This window comes from Megalops cyprinoides, chromosome 1 (genome assembly GCF_013368585.1).
Source record: "Megalops cyprinoides isolate fMegCyp1 chromosome 1, fMegCyp1.pri, whole genome shotgun sequence".
In the NCBI taxonomy this organism is placed as follows: Eukaryota; Metazoa; Chordata; class Actinopteri; order Elopiformes; family Megalopidae; genus Megalops; species Megalops cyprinoides.
The window spans coordinates 15,832,983-15,850,706 of NC_050583.1; the positions used below are offsets into that span (position 1 = coordinate 15,832,983).

At 45.4% G+C, this 17,724-nt stretch overlaps 1 protein-coding gene across 2 annotated transcripts in view; it reads left to right on the top strand.

The window, feature by feature from the left end:
* Positions 1 to 2,032: 2,032 nt before the first annotated feature.
* palm3 (paralemmin 3) overlaps positions 2,033 to 17,724 on the top strand; it is a 29,810-nt gene continuing 14,118 nt past the window's right edge. Inside the window, exon 1 of one of the 2 annotated variants that reach the window (XM_036554906.1) lies at positions 2,033 to 2,450. The gene's annotated coding sequence lies outside the window, so the exon portion shown is untranslated. Of the gene's footprint in view, positions 2,451 to 7,457; positions 7,530 to 17,724 lie in introns of those variants that run through there. The other variant, XM_036515536.1, reaches the window with a different exon arrangement.

The window sequence follows — 17,724 nt, forward strand, 5'->3', positions numbered from 1 at the left end:
TGACAATGAGACACACTTCTCATGCACAAACCATATACTGTATACAACAGTATACACAAAGGCACAGCTTCATACAGGCTGACTCATACAAAGACATAGAAAAAAAAAAGGTGTCTACGCAGAGAAGTGCTGCAAAAGACCAAAAAGGTCCACAGGCTTCTATGGAATATGGCAAGGTTCCAGGTTGTAGGCCACGGCACACAATGTTTCCCTCCTTCCCTTTCTCTCGCTGTGCCAGTGTGGGTGTCAGTTACCCTGCGCTGTGAGCAAGCAGTAGCCCGCAAAAGGTTCCCATCAGCCCTAGCAGAGCAGCGACTACAGAGCATGTGCTTCACGGGCTGCACTCTGTCTCTGTTCTCTCTTCTTTCAATGCCTCCCTCCTCACCTCAGCTGATGTGTAGCTAATGTGCTTCAAAATGGCTGCCATGCATCACATTGGTGGTGGTTGAGGTGAGCAGGCCCCCCCCCCCCCCCCCCCCCCCCCCCACACACACACACACACACACACACACACACACACACACACCCACTCACTCACTCACACATATAGACACACATACTTGTAAAGTGCTATGAAATTCACAGATGCATTCCATTCTGTACAAATGAAATTATCACACTTTACTTCAATATCAGAGGCCATTTTAAATCTACTGCAATAAATGTCATTTTATGCTCTCTCTCTCTTTCTCCATATATATATATATATATATATATATATATATATATATATATATATATATATATATATATATATATATATAAACCATATTTTTGAATGTCAGAAGAATCCCTTCAAAAGAGGGGGAAACGTGACTGTTTCAGTTGTTGACCACCCTCTATGCAACTTTACGCAACCGTTAAAAAACTGTAAAGTTACTATCTGGGCTTAGAAATTTTTACATCAAAAAAGGGGTTCATTCCACCACCAGCTTGAAAAAAATGTAAATTTTATAAAACAAAAAAAATTACACTGTGTGTGAACACAGGGCTGGCTTCAACCAAACATGTGATTTCGCATGCATGCTGCTGTATTCTGTGAGTTTCAGAAAGAATTTCCTCATGTGAGGACAATAAAGGACACTTGAATGCGAAATGTGAACCATCCTCATGACCGCTCTCTCACATGCACCCATGTAATTCCTCTCATCCTAAATTGCGTTACAGAGCTCCATTCTGCTGTGAGGGAGTTCTTAGAATGCTGGGCCGAGACGCTCATTTCCGTAGCAGATCATTGACCGTCATGTGCCCAAGCCGCTGTGTTTAAACGCTCTGTCAAACACAATTTCATTCCGTTCTCCAGTGAAGCTTCATCTGTGACAACGGTGACAAAACTGAAGACACAGAAGCCCAATAAGCCTTGCAAATATTTTTAACGATTATTTAACATTCCATATCCATTTTGCGCAAGTTGTACAAGTCCTCAGATTTACATAGTGTTTGCATTATACCATTGTTGTTTGCATAACATGGTTTAGTTGAGCTACATCTGAGCCACAGTTACTTAGAATAATCAATAACACGCAGTCTGTATTTCAACAAAAACAGTTGTTCTTGCGCAATTCTTAAATAACGGGATATCATTTTAAAGAAATCATATTTAAGGGAGGTCGGTTCCAGTTTTGTAAATAAGAAATACAATTCAAAGAAATTAAGGACTGAAATGTCCACGTAATAGGTAAGTTTTTTTCCTTTAGCCCCACGTGTAAGGCAGATACAGTATAACCCGCTGCAACATTATCGTCGATTACATAATCATAGTCCACACGTTGCCCACACGTTTTATAAGCCACCCCGTTAACTTTAAACTAACCTGCTATTTGAACCTCCCACCAAAATGTTCAAATATCCTTCGCGTTTTGCCCGCTGGTTTTAATGAGGGAGTTTTAAGAGTGCATTTGTTTCGCCACCTGTGAAAAATAACAGGAAACCATACACCCCTGTTTAAAAGATCGCTAACGTTAGCAATGTAAAAAGTGGGTTGGCCACACCGCAGGAACTCAAAGTCAGGTAGAGCTGGTTAGCAGCGAAGAAGCACAGCGTGCTTGCTGTTAAAATTTGACACGCACCAACTTAGAGGGAGAAACCAGAGAGGTGGCAGAAGTAGCTTTTGTGAGGAGTTCTAGAACTTTTTTTGTCTTTTACAGCTTATTCGCGTGCGTAAAAGTTGAATGTATTCGCTCTAGCACGAATGCAACTAGATTTTACATTGGGTTTTCTTTCGGACAAAGAACTCAGGTGTTTCTTTTACACAGGAAGACCTGCACGGAAACATTTGTTTCGTGGAAATTTAATTAACATCGGAGATATTTTATTGAAAGCTTATGTGTTGATACGGTTTATTTTATTTGTCGAGCAGAATTCCGAGTGTTTTTAGATTTTATTTCACGTTCTTTTTCACACTGAGTGGGACCTCCGCGCACAGTAGCTAGCTAGCTACATCGAATCAGGTAAGGCTGTCAGACCACTCACATTGTTGATTTAAAGTTCTCTGCATTTCTTGGAGTGTAGTACCTGGGGACGATTGTGAGCTGTTAATTTTAAAATTAGGGCAAATTTGGGTCCTTGGGCAGACCGTTTGAGACCGTGCCAGCCAGCAGGTAAAAACTGAGTTGTTGGGTGGACGTTTCTTAGTTGTCAGACTACGATTCAGCTGTTTTTATGTGAACGTAATACACCCGGGACTTATTTTTTATATAATATACGATTGTTAATGTGTCAAATGATAGAAAATACCGAAGTTTCCTATATTTTGTATTTTCTATCTATCCAGATCATTATCTTGACATATGTTGTTCGGCAGGAGGTGGAGCATTTTAGAAGTTGGGCAAGGTTGGCTAGTGAAGGCGTTTGGTTGGGAGTGGGAGGGAACCCCTTGCCTGTCTGGCTAAAGTTGAATTAATTCCGTTTCAGCCGCATAGTATGAATGTCATCTTCACTTGCGGGAGGGGGGAATATATTGCCTCTCACTGGGTACTGGCACTAAGCAATGAAAATAAAGCATTCGCCCCCCAGAGGACATCCTTCGGTGCAACGTGTGGAATTAGCCCATGACACCACGTTTCTCACGTCAATAAAGGAGGCAAAGCGCTAATGGGCAACCCCTTATCTGTTTACAGGTATAATGCGGAATGAAGTGAGTGATGTAATACTAACAAATTTAGTATGTGGTTAAGGCCTACTCATCAGAGCGGGCGGCTCGCTTTCTGAGTTGATGCATGCGGAATGAACAGTGATCTACAGATGTCTGGCCTACTATAAATGACCTGATGTGACTGTAGATCTAAGTAAAAATTATTATTAGTACTGCTAGAGGGAATTGATCAATAGCACTCCACATGGCTCCTTTTAAAGCTTAAAAAAATACAAATATCTCAATTACGCTGTATAACGAGAACATGAAACCACAGCTGTTGAAACGGACACATTTTTAGAGGACACTTTAAAGTGCTTTACATGTTCTGATCAGCAGCTAAATTGTTGCAGTTCCTGTGAAACCACTGCCTCCTTCACTACTAGCAACTCTTGTGCTGCCACCCCCTCACTGACTTCTGTAACAAATGCAGAGAGCCTGAAGCTGTCACAGTGAAAAAGAGAAACCGCGTTTAAGCTCCCTGCTTGGGTTATGAGCAGGCACACTCAGCCTGGGGCTTTCAGGGCTGACTTTAAGACACCCCTGTGCTTTCCGAAAAAGGAAAAAAAAAAAAAAAAAAAACAGAAGCTCACAAAACAGAAAGAGAAACGTGGGAATAGGGCATTGCAGTGGGCTGAATTATTGCAGATGAAGAGGCTACGCTGATGTTTCCACCTTGGCAGAACCTCACTCAATTTTTGTGGTCTGTAATTACAATGAGTCCGTTTCCTCAAAAAGAAAAGAGAACCCCGTGCAGGTGTCTGAAGCAGGAGATGAAAAGAACCACAGCGTCTGGTGTGTGTCGGACCTATGGGTGGCATGTGCAGGGAGGCGAGAGTGCAGCTTGTGTTTTCTTAGCTCTGATATGAAGGACACGTGGGCAAAAATGGCCATACTGTCAGTACTGTAAATGCTAATAGTAAGGTGGCGGTAGCATTCGCTTAAAGGCGTTCCGGTGAGCTGAAAGCAGAGGTGGGGCAGGGCCCCCAGTCAGCACAGTCTGGTGCAGATCCTGGAAAATGACCCTGTTTATGGTGATGGATGTGAAACACGCTGGAGGGAAATTCCTCACTGCTTGCAGTGTCCTTTGTGGTGAACATTGCAGTCTTCGAGTGCATCGTATTTCTACACATGCCACTCTGGGGATCTCTGGTCCCACTTAAAAAATTGCACGCATACTTCTCCTCCTACAAATATTCTTAATTGGAATGAATCTGAGATCTTTGACCATGTGTTAAAAGGGAGCTGCAAAAGCAGTGCTCATCAGCTGTGCTAGAGTTTATGTTGACACTTGCTCTGAAGGACAGTGGCTCCTATGAGTGGCTTTTGCCTGCGAACCCAGCCCTCCCTTTTTTACAGGCCACCCTGTCACCTGCATAAGGTGCCTGAAAGCTTCATATAGGCATCTACACAGCTGTGTGTGTATGTCTGTGTCCGTGTATCTGTGTGTCCGTGTGCCTGTGTGTCCGTGTGCCTGTGTGTGTGCCTGTGTGTGCACGTGTGTGCACGTGTGTGCCTGTGCCTGTGTGTGCCTGTGCCTGTGTGTGCCTGTGCCTGTGTGTGCCTGTGCCTGTGTGTGCCTGTGCCTGTGCGTGTGTGTGCGTGTGCGTGCGTGTGCGTGTGTGTGTATGTGCGTGTGCGTGTGTGTGTGTGCGTGTGTGTGTGTGTGTGCGTGTGCGTGTGCGTGTGCGTGTGCGCGTGTGCGTGTGCGTGTGCGTGTGCGTGTGCGTGTGTGTGTGTGTGTGTGTGTGTGTGTGTGTGTGGGGCGCCTGCTGCTTCTGCCTGCCTCGCACTCTTTACACACAGTCTGTTTGCTCTGCTGGCCCTCCTGTCTCTGCTTCTCTGTGTCATTCTTTCTCTTTCTCCTCCTTCCCATCCTCCTACTACCTGAATGGTGTGAAAGATGTCATATTGTTTGTTTTGCCTGGGAAGGCAGGCTTTGGAAGTAAACGGTTTTCCAACTCCTACATGTAATATCCTGCCACTTTCCCTAAGTCCCTTCAATGTGGTGACAGGTGAGACTGTTAAAATAACAATATTAAAAAAACAAACAAAAAAAATACAAACAATATTCTACTTGTTACTGATGAGGCAAAGCCTGCTAGCGTGATTATAAACAAGGAAGTGGCCCTTCCTGACATAATGGCAGCTTTATTCCTATTATTTATGAGGTTCTTTGTCATTCATGCTACATTACACTCAAATAAAGGTACCCACTTTTAAAGGAAGTCAATACAAACTTTTAAAATGTGAACATAACTGTAAATCAAGGCTTCTAAGCATTTGTTAAACAATGCTTTCTAACAGTCATGCTGGATCTTTGCACAGCCCTCTCCAGCAGGTCTCCGTAGAGTCAAGTCAAATTGAAGTGGACCCTTCCTAATATATGCTATGCTCTCACTGGACGCAGTCAGATGAAGCTGACCCATACCAATTCCACTCAGAGTCATTCCAAAAGATCTTTGAGTTTTTGTTGAATTTTGTCAGTTACACATAACATCCTATCTCAACTTGGCCTCAGTACTCCTCTGCATATCACATATTCCTACAACACAGTGTAAATGTGCTTGCAAAATAAATGCAGTACTTTCTTATGTTGCCACACTTGCCATTTACAGTTCGTTTGGTGGGGAACTTGGAAAACAAAATTAAACGTGGAGCTGGAGGCAATGAATTGATTATGCCACTCCTCATCTAAGTCATTTTGCATACAGTTCTGAGATGCTTCCTCTTAATTGACAACTGCCTGAATGATTCTAGTTAAATGATGGAAGTGCATGAAATTAGCATTCAAATGTGGTTCCAGACAAAGTCCATTCCTGTTCGTTTGAGGAAGTCGGGGGGGGGGGGGCTTCATGCTACCTAATTTATTACATCAGCAATATAACGTGTGAGGTTCCCACAGCCCTCAGCGAATGCACTGTGCCTCTGCTTATTGTTCAACACCACAGCGTGTGGAGCGCAGTTCCTCATCTGCCATCCCTTTAGCGGGACACCTGTGGAACAGCTGCTTAAAGCGGCGTCTCGCCCCTGTGTGACGGCAGCCGGTTATTAAGGAGCTCTGTCGCGCGCTCGGGGAAGCGCCGTCCATCACAGTACACCTTTTGAATAATAAAAGTGGCGGTTGTCAGTTGACTTCTCTGTAGCTTTCCTTGGTTTTATAACGTTTCTTGTGGAACGTAACGCAGAATGCGGTGAGGCGAAGGGCTTTTACCGGGACACATCTGCCATGGTGTGCGAGCCGTGTCCTAGTTCCATGCTGCGCAGTAAACCTGACTGCCTCTGCATGGCCCACTTTTGGCCACGTTGAATATAATGTCGGAGAACGAGCCTGCAGAGTCTGGTCCCAGGCCAAGGTGTACCTGAAGGTAATGTCAACGCGATGAAAACTCCAGCCGGGTTGAAGTACAGCTAAATCCAGGCCAGTGTAAACATGGCTGACTTTCACTGAAACCCTTGTAGATACCTTTAGTGTCTGGGTTCCGTAAAGGGATTGGATGTGCAACAGCCCTATCGGTGTGTGCTGGCTGTTCGAGACTCATTCACTGTGGATTCAAAGCATCAAAGATGGATCCTTGATAAATATAGACACCTGTGACAGTGAACATTTATTTGAATATGCAGCTGATAGGTGAACATCTGCTTTGCATGCTGCATAAAGTCTGTGCTTCACAGTGGACTGGATTGTGAAATATTGCTATACGTACCGTAAATCTCTGGCTGCCAGTCAGTTTTTGACGCTGACAGTCAGTTGCCCCAAAGGTCCCCACATTCACATGAGAGGGCTGTGTCCTATTATATTGGAGCTTTCCAGCAATAACAGTTCCTGACAGGCGCAGAACCTTTGTGTGTTTACCCTGTGAATAACGGCCTGTGTGCGCTGCTACGTCTCCCTGTTGCTGTGAACCCTGTGACTCTGTCATACACACTTCCCCGGCAGACCTTGAATGCTGGTTGATGTGGAGACCACAATCAGCAGAGCAGTGATGCCATGAAAATCTCAGCCCATGTGCCCCAGAGCCAGAGCGCTCGTTTGGAATTAGCTTTGGATCCGCATTCAGAAGCACATCTGACGACCGCCCCTTCCCTCTCCGCTTCATGCGTTTAATTTTTAATCTGTGCAGGCAGTGTGAAAAATCGCTCCAACTGCTCTTTGATGGCATGTGCAATGTCTCCTGCATCTTTAGATCCTATCTGCCCAGCTGAGTGCGTTTGAGCTGTCACGCAGCACGGCCGAAAACGAACAGGGGCCTCTTCATTTATTGAAAGGACATCGGTTGACCCTTACGCTGTATCCGCAGAAATATCCAGGCATTCCTCTCGGAGCATTTTAACTCCATGAATGCAGGAGCTCTTTACTTCCTACATTAATGTTGACCAGTGGGAATCGGTGACAGTTAAATTATCACGTATTAATGTATTCTCTACAAATGTACCAAAAAACTGCATTTTACTGAATGACAGAGACTTCATAATGTCATTTGCCATTACAGAAGCCTACGTAAGAATTTCACAGCCTTTCATGGGAACACATAGAGATAAACACATGGTTGTGTTTTTTTCAGTTGAAACAGGCTGCAGTTGTCTTCATCAGCGTGTGTGGTTTTATGATGCCCTGACTAGTTTTGACTCATAAAAATGCTTCCTGTTTAGAAAACTACTGCACACTGCAACCCAAGTGTAATTAGGGTGGTGAGACTGTGAGGTTGCGCCTGCACTCTTGAAAGAGACTTTACTAGGAGGGCAAGTTGCAGGTGCTAATTGACACTTATGTTTTAGGGTTGCGTTCCTCTACGTTCTTTTGCTGATCTTTGAAAGATTTATTAAGATTAATTATGTAAGCCTTTTTGTCCCAATTTAAATGGCTAAAAAGCATAATATATGCGTATTAGTGGATGGAAAAAAGACTACATGACCTGTTTCTATTTGCTCATTATCTTTGGCAAAATTTGCTCATTTCCAGTGCAATTTCAGCTATCCAGAGATGGTTAGAGTTCTCCCCCTATATTTTTTGAGGTTTGCAAAGGAATGCACATAATATGTAGTTGTATGCGAAATTAAATGCACATCACGGCAGATGTGCAATTGTATTTTCCTAATTATCTTGTATGCATGCAAATACATTTTTGCTTGCTTGAATAATCATCCTCGTACATTATGTGGCATCTGTTTTGTCAGTGTCAGACCCCTCAGAAAACGTGCAGACATTCCCCTCGGCATTAAAGGTTACCACAATGCTTCTGTTCTCTGCGGCTCATCCCAGCAGTAAAGGGGTTAACGAGCTGCTGACGCCCTCCGAAGAGTCCCTGAAAGAGTTTACTGGGAACGTGTTCCATTATGAGAGCCACTCCATAATAGTTGCATTATGACTATTATCTTTCACGCGCTGGCTGAATCAAGAGGCGAGTTTGTCTTCCCCACCCGTGCTTCTTCAGGCAGGATTTGGGTCAGCGCTGGAGTTAAATGTTGAGCACTGAAGGCAGCGAGCTGCAAGGTGACTCAGCTTTTTCAGGGCCTCGGGGTGGAAAATGCATCTGCATAGAAATAAGATCTGATTGCTTTTGAAAAGCTTTTGTTTTCGTCGTAGCTGCTGCTGTTCTGGGACGCCAACGAATGGGAAATACCAGAGTCATTTGCAAAAAAAAAAAAAAAAGTTAGGGTACAAAAATAACAAATACAAACGCAAAATTATTTAACCTTGGGTAGCTGCAGGGTGTTGGGTACTGTTTACCATTGCCTTTTATTTGCCAAATATTGTTCTGTGTAACTTGGATCACCATGGCAATAGAAACTGTGCATAATAAAACTGACATTCAGTCTTTCCAGTTTCTTATATGTAACTTCATCATGACACATGACATGTCACATTACAAATGTCAAGGATAGTAGTACACAAACAGGAGCTTGCCTTCAAAATACAATTGCAGGGCTATTGCAGGATACTAATACGTATATAATTACCTTGCCATGAGGCAGAGAGGCCTGCATGCCATTCATATGGGAGCCTTACCTGATGACATCAGTACGACACTGATACCTGATTACAACAGACACACACAAATGCCTTCCCAAACCTGTTTCGGTAAAATGCTAATCCTGCACACAGACAGGAAAATGACAAGAACAAGTAATGACATGTTAGCACACATGTACAGTATGTATGCTGTGATAACAGCTGTTCAGCCTGTAAAGCTGTGACCATCCTTTAAAGCCATCTAAAAAAGATTGATTATAGCGCTTGGGCTTCTCGCAGTTAGGGGTTAGACGTTTGTGTAATAAAGCTGCATTTGTGTTAGCATCTTTGCATTTTTCTGTTTATCCCCCCATTTAGGTTATGGATAGAGCAAGCGTGTTTCCCAGATAAACTCACAGACTAACCCTAACCCTAACACACACCGCCCGCGTATGGCGTGAGTGTATCTAGCAGTTTGCAGGTACTTGCATATGCGGTTGGTGCATTTTTGCCTGTGAGTGGATCTGAGATTATGTGTGTGTGCATTATGCAGTAGGTGTTTGTGTATGTGAGAAAGAGCGAGAGTTTTAGTCTGTGCTTTGACCCCGGTATGTGCTGAAAGGGCGTGCAGCACATAGCGTTGGGATGAACAGTCTCGGTATTCAGGGGCAGTTGAAGGTGTCTTGTCAGGACTCGTCAGAGCCGGGTGGCTCTGCTGTGGCTCGGGGGGAGAGATCCTCCTCCTCTCTCATTCTTCTGTGAGCCGTGCTTTGGCTTCTTGTCAAACATGGAAATCAGCATTAGTTCAGATCATGGACTATTAGGAATTTTAACATGCACTGATTTTCAGTCAAGGATGTTATGACTAAAAACCGTGTGTGAGATAACGTGCAGGTTTTTACCAGTCAGCCTCTTCTTTTCTGCGGTAGCTGTCAACTGAAGGCATCAGATAATCGCTTTAGGCTTGTAAAGGTGAACACGGGATTTAGAGAGTTCTGAGCTGGCCTGACAGGGATAGGACAGTAGCTGTGGTATGCTGCTAGGGGCTGTAACTCAATATGGAGGATGGGGGGGGGGCAAGAGTGAGAGAATCAGTCTTCCAAATGACAAATGCCTTTAAAAGACAGCCCCAAAACACAAGGCCTAGGCGACATTATTTCAGTGCTGGGTTGAGGGGTGTGGAGGGAGAGACAGTCAGAGTGTTCCTGGCCTTGACAAACTCTCTTCCTCTTCCTGTCTGCGTTGGCAAGTGTCGGCTGTGTGAATGTATGAGATTGATTGGGGGGATGTTATCGTTGTTTTTTTTATGATCTCTCGGTACACTTCCCTAGCCGATAAAGCGTCTATCTCCATTCCACTCGGAGGTATTAAGGGCATCGGTTACGTAAATACAAATTATTCTGCCATGTTTTTAAGGACACGTTCTTATCATTTCTTTTGGAAACAGTAATGAGTATTGGTGAATTCTGTACCCTGGGAGCCAGTGGTGTCATTTCTAAATATGATATGACAACGGATGAGAAGTCAGCTTGGATGGTTCACTGCAGTTCAAACCTGGCCATGCGTGTAGACTAACTGCATTTTCCAGGTCTTCGCCGTGGTTTCAAAATGCTTGAAAGCCAAAAAAAAAAAAGTCTCAGTTGTCGGCTGTCAAGCGTATATTTTTGAGTGTACATTACGAAAGTGCACCAACCCATTTAAATGCCAATAACCGTTGATGGGATCTGAATGATGGGAAGAGCTGTGGCTCCTGAGTAATTGTAGTGTGAAAAGCTTCCGAGTGTTTACCCTTTGGTGTGGATATCTGTGTGTGTGTGTGTGTGTGTGTGTGTGTGTGTGTGTGTGTGTGTGTGTGTGTGCACGCGCGCATGTGCGCACATGCCTCTGTGTGTGTGTGTGTGTGTGTGTGTGCTCGAGTGTGTCTGTGTGTGTGTGTGTGTGTGTCTCTGTGTCTGTGGGACCCACTTTGTCATTTCCTCTCCTCTGGGCCTATTAGTGACAACAGGGGCACATCTGTGTATCATGGAGCCATGGAGACAACGCCCCCTCCCCCTTACACACACACACACACACACACACACACACAGAGGCACACTCACACCCCCTACCCCATAAGGGACACATGAACCCCTGGATCATCAGTCATGGGTTGCACCCTCACACACACAGTGATGATGGCAAAAAGGAGAATGAAAAAGGAGTGAAGGCTAAGGGCGAACAGACACCTCTGAGACTCCTCTGAGACTCCTGAGTCCTCCTGTTCCCTCCACAGTGCTGGAAGAGAGGGTCACGTTGTAGATTTCACACCCCAAAGTACAAAACCGCTAAAGTGGCAGATAGCTTCTTCAGACTGCATGGATGAAGAGTCCCGGGAGAGAACTGCAACATTTCTCATCACCATTGCTACTTCACTCGTGCATCCTTAATGTTGCGATCAGAGAACACCACAGGCTTTCGTCACTTCAGAGTGTGATGAATCGGGTTGATTTGAGGTTTCGCTAGTCGGGCGCACACGCAGCTGATGGATGTGAACGCAGAACCGCCTCTCCCGGGATGCGGCAGCCCCAGACGGAGGTGTCTCTCCGCATGGCTTTGTCCTGCTGTGACTCAGACTCCATTCCCTGCGGCCCGCTTGAAGATCCTAATTAAAGGAATGTGGGTTAGGCTATATGCACGGGGGGGGGGAGATGACACAGGCTATGCGTCTCTGGCTGGCCAGATTAAAAGTGGCTGTGCGGACATGCCCGCATAGCAGACAGAGAATCCCTTTTTATTGGGTTACTTTCAGTGGGAAGGTCACACAGGAGTTTGTGAAGCATTTGAGCATGGAGCGCGCTTGCGCGGAAAGCAGCAGCGGACTGGTTGGGGGCAGGGTGGGGATTTCTGTAGAGGATGTGTGTGTGCAACAGTGTCGCTTTACAGAGCGATTGTGTGTGTGTGTGTGTGTGTGTGTGCGCGCGTGCACGCTGGCAGGAGGCTCCAGCTATTCCAGGTGCTGACCAGTATGAAGGCCTGCACCACACACAGGCCCTCATTATCTGTGCTGGAAAGGCACCCTAAAGGGCAGGATGTTACAGCCGTGAGCTAACGCATATTACCGCTGAGGAATGCTGACTGACAGATTTAACAGCATCATGATGACACCCTGAGGAAGGGTGTGTGCGCGCTTTTGGTTCAGCTTTTCAGCCAGGTGACGGGGTTAACCCCTCACACACCTGCGTTTGGCCTGCCAAGCTTGATCCAGGAAGCTGCAGGTTCACGTCCACCCACTCCCACTCAGCACCCCCTCCCCCATCCACCTCCCTCTCTCTTCTCCCTCACCAACATCCCCACACCCTCGCGGAAACAGGAGATCCTCCCTTTTTCATTCCGTTTCATTGTTAAGAGACCTGTGAATACAGGCACTCTCACACATATGACCACACGCTCAGTCGGTCTGCAGCGGCTCTACCAGGAAGCCTGCATTAACAGGAAGGGTGCACGCACACACAAACACACACATTTTCAGCAGAGCATGTCTGTGTGTGAATGTGTGTCGAGGGGGGGGGGGGGGGGGGGCTGCCGAGCGGGGCCGAGGAATAAGTGAAATTGTTTGCTCACTTGCATGGCAGAGTTCACACCCTGACACGTCAAGAATCATCTGCCTTCAGCAGCCTGACCTCAGCGCTGTCTGCCATGTTAATGGAAGGCAGCCCAGAGCAGACACCGCTGCCCGGCGTGTGAAGTGTGATCCCGATGGCGTGACATCTCGGGAACGTGTCCGCTGAATTTGCGCCTCGTTTTTAATGTAAAGATGTGACTGCTGCGCGAGGCAGAGGCAAAGCGGCGAGCAGGTAAAGGTGAGAGTTTCGCGGTGTTCGGTGACGGGCGGCATGGAGAGCGCTCGGGTGCTCTGAAGTACCGGTTCCTGTCTGAACAGGAGTGCCATTGTTTAAGAGCACAGCCCTGGGGAAAAACCCTGACAGAGAGAGCATTGATCTGCTCCATAATATCACCGCTCAGAGAGGGAGGTGGCCTCCGACCAAACACAGGCCCGCTCTGAAACGAGCCCCTGTAAGTCAATTACGCATTATTACCTCTCTGCCCGCGCTGAAACTTGCCTCTTCTAATGCACAAGCGCATACACACAGTTTTAAAGAGTTTTTTCCAGTATTGTTTAAACAGGGTTCTCCTCAGGCTTTCTGCTTTAGCCCTCTTTCCTTGGAATGTTATGGAATCTAAATACATAAGAGTGGAGTGGATCAACCAGTTGTGTGTGTGTGTGTGTGTGTTTGTCTAATGATCCACTCAATTTAAAGGATTGGAATCGTGTCTCAGTGCTGGGATTTTATGTGTCTTTTGAGCCAGACCTGTGTTATGTTTAATAATCCCTGGCTCGTGCCCAGACCTGTGATCTGTCATGACAAAGTGCTGCACTCTTGCCGTAGGGCCACACGTTAACATGCTCTCGCTGGAATGCTCTGTTTTCCTTCCCTTGACCCAGTGCTGCCCAGGGAGTGCACTCCACAGGACTGCGGCTGCTTTTACAGCATTTTTAAGATTCCACTCATACCCCCGCAACACCCACACCACTCACAAACACATACTCACATGTATGAGATGCATACGCATACACACACACACACACACACACACACACACACACTCACACATATACATAAGTGTGCACTGCATACACGTCATGCTGAGACAGACACACACAAGACAGATGTTAGCTGCAATGTCCTTTATCTGAGAGCAGCGTGTTTAAATCCCAAATATGAACCTTCAGCAACAGGATTTGGAAGGGAACAGAAAACAAATAACTGATAAGAAAGGCCTTCCCTGAATGTGCACTCAAGGACAAAGCTGCCTTAAAGACGGGATCACCTTTGAAGGGCAGAGTAGTGCTTTAAGGACCAGAATGTCCTTACTCTGGTATATGACTGATTTCCAGTGCAGTAAATCATTTTCTCACTCAGCCGTGGCTGACCGGTGTAGAATATGGCATTTAAACGTCGAGGTTCACATCATTCGGTGATTTCACAGCAAGCTGATGGGGCGTGCAGCTAGGGATGGGGCATTCCAACCGCAGCCCCAGCCAATGCATGCATGCTCCGCCCCCCCAACCCCCCTTCACCCCGCCCTCCCCCAAAGTCAGCACCTCGAACACTGTCTCTCTGCATTCCTGAGTGAGGTCCACCTCGCTCCCCTGTCTCACTCACAGCTTGAGACCTCTCGGTTCTCCATGATTGAGTATGCCTCCCTGTCGGTGCAGCTGAAGAACAGGAAATGATCTCAGGGGACAAAGGCAATGACACTCATGGGCACACACATGTACAGGTCAGACCCAGTATGTGTAAACAATTTAAGCTCATCTGAACTGTACAGCAAAAATCAGGGGACCAGTGTTTGCCTTGGGGAATTTCAAAGGCCAGGCAGAGCCTAGTACAATGCCCCACCTCTCCCTAGGGCTGCTCGATTATGGCAAAAATCATAATTGCGATTATTTGGGTCAATATTGAGATCACGATTATTTAACACAATTACTCATTGACTTTGGAAACATCATGCATTTATTGAACTTTTAAAAAAAAACTTTTGCGCATACGGTCACACCAGTGTGATTTGCCGTGTAGTGTGTATGCTAAAACCTGTGCGATTAGAACACTAGATTGGAAAAATTCTAGCTAATTTTAGCTTTGAGGAAACAGAGATTTAACGTTAAAAATATAGCAAATGCTGATTGAAAACTATGAGAAGCTTAATAACACTAATGAAAACATAACAAACCATGTAACGTAACATGCACGCTACATAGCATAAAAGTAAGTTACGTGTGAAAGGGTTAACAGCGGATTTTCTTTTCTTAAAGCGCAGAACTTTAAATATAATTCAACTGAAAAACAAATAAAAAAAAATAAGTGTAAAAAAATGAGACAAACATAAATAATAGATACAGTTTGTATATTCATTTCAGTAACGATTATTGTGCCGCATTATCTCAATTATCTTGTTTTCGTAATCGTTGGAAGCCAAAATCATAATTGGAAAATAACATTCGATTAATCACCCAGCCTTACCTCTCCCACCACAAACCAAAGGGTAACAACTCACAAAACCTTAGCAACTCCCTGTCACATGCTCTTCAGGTTCTCAGGTGTCCTCCTTTTTGTCCATCTCAGTAGTTTTGGGACGTTGCCATCTTTGGCTGTTTGCCATAGAACAATTGCATAAGTACCTTTATTCCAGGAAGTTAACCTTTCCCAGATATGTTAATATAAGATTGTAATTTGATGTCTGTGATGCATGTGCAGACAGGCAATACATTTATTAAGGACCAGTGCTATGGAGGATCAGGTGTGTCTCCTCTCTTGAGTCAGGATCAGAAAGCCACAGGTCGTGACATAACCTAAAAGACCTTGTCTGGAGGACACTGAGAGCTCTTTTCCTATAGTATCGCTCACTACAAAGGCCCGCCCATACACCGGGATGGCTCTCTAGCATTTTCACTTATTGCATTTCATTCACCGAGGCGAGGTTTTGACAGCCTCTTTCGTATTGAGTGATTCATCACCATTCAGGCCCATAACTGTCGCCTGTTCCCCCAGAATCTGACACAAAAAAAGATCTCCCATATCTCTACTATTCATCTTTGTCACATCCAGCTTACACACTTCCTGTTCATGAAAGCTGTGCTAGGCTAGACTAGTAGAGTACAGAATAACACCCCAGATGAAGGATAGCTGCCACATGCAGCTCTGTGAGCGATCCATCTTTAAGAGCGGCAGGGTTTTTCCAGGGTGCGCAATATCCACACACTTACGAACAAGCCGCTGATGAAGTGGTCTCGCGGCCGCTCTGTCACCATGGCGACGCAGCACGACACATTGCAGGGCATTCTCCGTTGCAGTCCAGCCGAACACCTGCTCCGGTCCCACAGCACACCTGTCAGCGTCATGATCCCCCCGCACATCTGCCACTGAGGTCTGTTCCTTCACCTCTCTGAGTTTGCAGTCATGCTGCTGGCAGACGGCCTTCACCGCACTAATTACAATAGTCACACATGGTAACACATCGGTAAAAAAATGTTTGTTCAACAGCTTTTTAGTGCAATGTACATATAACAATAAGTGTATTCATTGGTTAATTTAAAGAAAAAAATCAGCTCAGTCAGTCACCTCTGGAGAATATCCCCAGAAGGTTATTTCTGTTAGGCTAGGGCACTGGAGCAGAAAGAGTGAAATTGTTTGCGGTGTGCGATAATTGCATCAGGATTTGCTACACTGGATTTGATTGGCAGGGTGATGTCACTGGTGAATGTCACTGGGGGCTGGGTGCTAGTACTTGCCATTCAATTGTCCAATTCGACTTTCCCTGCCTGTAAGCCTAGACCAAGCCGTGTGCACCAGTCTCTACCCTGTGTTTGAGCCTAAACCGGGCTGTATGTGTCAGTCTCTACCCTGTCTCTGAGCCAATTAGGCTGTGTGCCAGTGCCAGCTTCAGATGGTTTCAGGCAGAACCAGTAAGCATACGAAACAGGTTTTCCCAGTCACCAGTGAGGTCATATATAGTGATTAAGGTCTGACAGGTACATAGTCTGTCTTTTTTTTCTGATGTCAGAAAATCAAAAAGCATGTATATTGAAACACTGATGCCAAGCAGCTATCACCATTATTATTTTATTTTATGATGTTACCCCCATGTAATGGACGTCGCTGAGTTTCATACATACAGTACCAGTGTAGTTTGGACACACGTGATCAAGGTAGGATAAGATAATGGGAAATACGCATTCAAAGACATTTTAATCTAAAGACTTATGTTTAAATGCTTGAAATTTGTTTCTTAGGCAAATATGAGTGACGTTGATGCCTATGTATGGCATTTTGGATTTGGATTTTTAAAAAATATTTTTTGTCTACTTTGAAGAATTTAAAATGTAAGAGAGTTGTGATTTCTGTAACGCTTTTTTTGGTCACTGCATAATTCCATTTGTGTTGTTTCATAGTTTTGATGCCTTTGCTATAATCATAAAATGCGGAAAATAGTAAAAGTAAAGAATAAAAGTTGTGGCTCACAGCGCTGAGTGGCGTTGTTCACAGGTGCCCAGGTGGCCCAGAGCGCAGTGCTCTGTCAGACTGAGCCGGTGATGTGACGCAGCCTGGCTCATCGTCTGAAAGCTGTCGACAGTCGCTTAGCTCACCTGCCGGCTACAAACAGCCAGTGTGGTGCAGCATTCCCTTTGATGTGGGTTTTGTGTACTCTGCCTTTGCAATAGCTTCAGGGAGCGCATGAGCAGAAGCGGTAGGGTTAGGGGGTGAAATGCCAAGAACAAGAATCACAGAGCCTTAATTGCTGACGGAACAAGCCGATGCACGAGGCCTGTACTTCTGAACCGGTGATGCGCTAATATTCAGCGCGTGTTTGAGAGAGGACGAGTGAGAGTGAAGGAGGCTGGTTTGCGATGGACTGGATTGCCTTTGACAAAGACCTTAAGTGATGCATTCTGTAAGGAATCAATGGTAATAAAGCACCCTGAAAGAGGGGGCTCGAAGCCGTGTGCGGCGCAGTGGATAGCCTCAGTCACTGAAGCTTGGCAAAGCTGTCAGCTCAATAAGCTAGCGCTAAATGCAGCTGACTGCACTGTGGTGTTCTT